Raw genomic sequence first — 4,378 nt, forward strand, 5'->3', positions numbered from 1 at the left:
GAATCCCGCACATCCGCCGGGAGACCATTCCACAGCTGCAGAGCTCTGTAAGAGAGTGCTCTGCAGCCTGCCGCAGCCCTGTCTACTTTTGGAACTAATTGATATCCTGCTCCTTGTGATCGAAGCAGGCGAGAAGGGTTGTAAGGGACCAGAAGATCATTAAGATATTGTGGTACAAGGCCATTCAGAGTTCTGTAGGTCAATAGCAATAATTTGTAGTCAATCCTAAACTTGACCGGTAGCCAGTGCAGGGAGGACAGGATAGGGCTAATGTGATCAAATTTTTTAGTTTTTGTGAGAACTCTGGCAGCTGCATTTTGTACTAACTGAAGTTTATGTAGGGATCCAGATGGACAACCCGAAAGGAGGGCATTACAGTAGTCCAATCTAGAAGTTATAAAGGCATGTATTAGTTTTTCTGCATCTTGAAAGGAAAGTGACAGCAGGCAGGAAATGTAGAAATTTAATTTTTTTATTTTCTTAAGAACAATCACATAGTAAAAGAACAAAAATATAGTACAAGAACAAAAATAAGACAAAAAACTGAACAGGAAGAAAAAAAAAATATTTTGAGGATCTTCTCAGCTCCGTGAGCTTTGAATTGATAGATGTGCCTATCTGCCCTCGGGTGGCTGCCGGCCACTTCTTCAATGTAGCATCTAGAGAAGACAAAAATAATAAGACAGTATAATAACAACAATAATATTAATATAGTGCTTCATCAGGAACCCAAAGTGCTTACAGTACAGCTGCGATTGGACACATATTTTGGATAAAGGGCTGATCATAATAAAAAAAGCGTCATGTAAACACTTCAATTGGAAGATTCTGATTGGATTCTGCTAAATATGAAAGAAATTCTGATTGGAAACATCACCCTCCCCCCCCCCCCCTTTTTTATTAGCAGCATTGTTCTTTCATATGCACGTTCGTCATGGGGACTGCATTGTTAACAGTCACACGGTCAATAATGTGCATCCAAAGCAGAGAAAATTCATGTATAAGATCAATTTAGCCACTTCCGCGTTTTTTGGTTTAGGGAAATTACAACCGCTCTGCGGTTTTATAGCATTTTTCTGTACCCAACAGTACCCAAAATACTTTACAATGGCCTCCTATTGACCCATTCACACACACATTCCACCAGTGAGCTACCATGCTAGGTTTACTCGAAGAGCAATAAGATATGCATTAAAATCAAGCAAATCAATTACCGGTATAGACAAAATAAGGCACAAACACAGGACAGAGGGGATTAAGGGTGAAGGAGGGGTGATTATTTATAGGGGTGCACCGATTGCAGTTTTCTGGCCGATCAACGATCACCGATCCTTAGGCAACCTTACCTGCCGATCTCGATTTTTTTTTGCCGATCTTGTTTCTTTCATAACTAAAAGACAGTTACTTCAATGTTTCCATTTTTATTGAGTAAATTGATATGAATACTCACAAAACATGAGGTAGTGTCCTCAAATATAAATGAACATATAAATGAGCATTGCTGTTTGAACTACAAAATCATATTTTTTCTTCCAGACTTTAATTTCTCTAATTTTGTAAAAAAAAATATATATATATAGCTGTTATGACACACTTGTCCAAAAAATAGGGAGGGAGGCAGCCTGCACTGCACCTCTCTCGGGAATGGGAGAAAAGGCTGATTTAACCCTCTGGGGCCTAGGGGTAGGAAACACACTTTCACTGACTGGGGCATGATCACACATTTCATCACACTTAATTCATGGCAAATAAATTATTTCTTATATATTTGTTTTGCCATTACACTCATCTTTATTTTAATATATATTGTAAATATGTCAGATTTTTGTTAAGTTTGAAATTTGACATCAAAGTATAGACATTGCAAAATGCAGTTTGGAACACTTGCAGAAACATTATAAAAGTACATAGTAAGCAATGCTAGCAGTTTGTTTTGATCCCAGATATCTGATCACCAAAGTCTTGGCTACATGAAGATGACTAAATGGTGTAGATGCAACATTAATTTGGATAAATAAATAAGAAAAACCTAACTCATGTAACTATTTCTGGCTCCTTTCATTGAATATGTAGCAACTTTCATGTGTATGAATGAGCCATTGTCACCTGGCCACGTCCCCAACCCCCTTTTATGGCGCTGAAGGGGATGTATCTGGATCGCGTTTCACCGTTGCGCTGTTAATCAAATTACCATGCGAATGCGATTTGAATACGCGCTAATGCGGCTATTTAGAATGTGAATAGCGATCTTCGGGTGAGAGCGGTACTACACGCCCCCGATGCAGGTAAAACAAAGTAAGATGACATGGTTTACTTTTTTGCCGATTTAACCTAATTAAAAAAACTTTAATACTTCCGACAATGGACGTTTTGAAAAGAAGACAGATTACGGATTTAGCCAGCGTTTTTTTTCATGATTATACATTAAGATTTCAGCGAGATATTTATAAACTGAAATAGACGCGAAAAGTACGCGATGTCGTCGACGACATACTCGACCCCAAAGAGTTAAAAGCATATAACTAAGATCGGTGGATCTCATGGGAATATGGTCGATTTCTGATCCCCTCAAATTAACGTGATCGAGGCCGATCGATCGGTGCGCCGATCGATCGGTGCACCCCTAATTATTTATTAAAACTTCAGACGACAACAATTAGTGCCACGAGGTTATTTGCAACACTATATGTTCTACAAAATAGAGGACTACACACCTTACAGTGCAATACCCCAGAAATGTGCCTTTAGAAGAGGAAAGGTAGGATTAAGAAGTGAGCAAGCGATGAATTAGTATTATAGGTCCCAAGCAGATACAGTAACAATAATGGGTGCCCTACCTTATGCAGTCTCCATTGATGCCTAATAAACATTGATACAAGTAGGCTATGGTTAAAGTGGTGAACTTAAGTCTTAAATGTTTTGTTTTCCCTTCTCAACACATTATGCATTTACTCACCAATAATGGCTACCTTTTTAATTTGGTCAAGGGCGACCAGCTGCTCCCCATCCCCTCTGGTTGGCTTCCCACCTTAAAGTAATATTTCAAAATTATTATGAAAGGGGGGTAACATGAAGGTGGAGAAAGCAAGAGTTTTTTTATATACACATCACGTTTTCCCGCACACAAACATAATTTATTCCACGGAATATGACTGACTTGTTTTTTTTTCAAGGACAGAAGAGATTAGGAACATGTTGTTTTGTACCATTCAGGTTGCTTTTCAGCAAAGTCTCCAAGTCGAGGGTGCCCAGCAGCAGATTCCGCACCATGGCAGTAGCAGAGGTGGCAAGGCGGGCTGCTCTCCACGCTTCTGCCTGGCAAAACACCCCAGAGCCCTTTATAACTTCAATCTGAAAAATAATTTCACATCACAATATTAATTTATTGGCAACTTTTAGAAACTTTTTCATGTTTCATACTGATTCTTATGCTTAGCTTCCCAATAGTTATGTAGGAAGTATTAGCTCAGGTAATTTTTAATATCTCCACCAATATGTTTGAAATTAATTAAAGTTTAATTAATTATTATTTAATGCTGATTATTAACCAATCTTTATGCCGAATGGTCGGCTCCTCCAAACTCAATTGCGGTATCCCTGTGAGTCTGTTAATGTGAGACTTAAATGGGATTCACTAATTACCAGTATCGCTTAGTAACCTTGGTTAGAAGGCTCGTCCAGCGAGCTGCATCACCAGGTAATGTAAACGATTGGTAGCGAAGCTCCCCTCACGGCCGATAAGAGAGAGTCTCGCGATGTTTCAGGCGAGTTTGAGGTTCAGAGCGTGTAGCAAGATCGCACAGAGGCAGGAACTTAGTGTGAGTACTCAATGACGGAGGCTGAAGTTGTGTAAAAGACATGCATTTATTCCTAGCTAACACTACAACTAACATAAGACAGACATTACACCTAACCAGAGATGGGGACAAGTCGCATATGATCAAGTCCAAGCAAGTTTCAAGTGTTAACCATCAAGTCTCGAGTCAAGTCTCAAGTCACAGTTAAGACAAATCAAGTAAGTCAAGTCAAGTCAAGGGTTCACCCTAAGCAAGTCAAGTCGAGTCCTGATAAGTTTCAAGCCAAGTCAAGTCAAGTTGCAGTACTAAAACAGAGGTTAAATTTTCGATACATGTTTATTTTTGCACAGAAAAATTTTTACAGAAAAGATGAACTTATATACATATATTATGTATCTTATTTAGTGATGAATCACGTTAATTAAAATGAACGGATCTTTTTCATTTCAGCAGAATATAAATATAATGTATGTTAATATAGCCCAGTGATGAAGTTATGAAGCTTAATCGTCATCTCTGCGGTGGACGCGCAATATACACGTTTCATACATAATATATAATCTGATATATTTGTTTTCTAT

At 38.6% G+C, this 4,378-nt stretch overlaps 1 long non-coding RNA gene across 2 annotated transcripts; it reads right to left on the reverse strand.

Annotated features, from left to right (window-relative positions):
- Window positions 1-537: 537 nt before the first annotated feature.
- On the reverse strand, window positions 538-3,519 carry LOC140578246 (uncharacterized). 2 transcript variants are annotated; one of them, XR_011982345.1, is made up of 4 exons: window positions 3,207-3,519; window positions 2,957-3,028; window positions 2,838-2,859; window positions 538-659 (listed from the first exon to the last, which is right to left on the reverse strand). It is a non-coding gene; the product is annotated as an uncharacterized lncRNA (long non-coding RNA). The 2 variants fall into 2 exon arrangements; XR_011982346.1 differs by having other exon boundaries at window positions 3,158-3,519.
- Between the last annotated feature and the right edge of the window lie 859 nt (window positions 3,520-4,378).

The sequence above is a fragment of the Paramormyrops kingsleyae genome, chromosome 13, assembly GCF_048594095.1.
Source record: "Paramormyrops kingsleyae isolate MSU_618 chromosome 13, PKINGS_0.4, whole genome shotgun sequence".
NCBI lineage: Eukaryota > Metazoa > Chordata > Actinopteri > Osteoglossiformes > Mormyridae > Paramormyrops > Paramormyrops kingsleyae.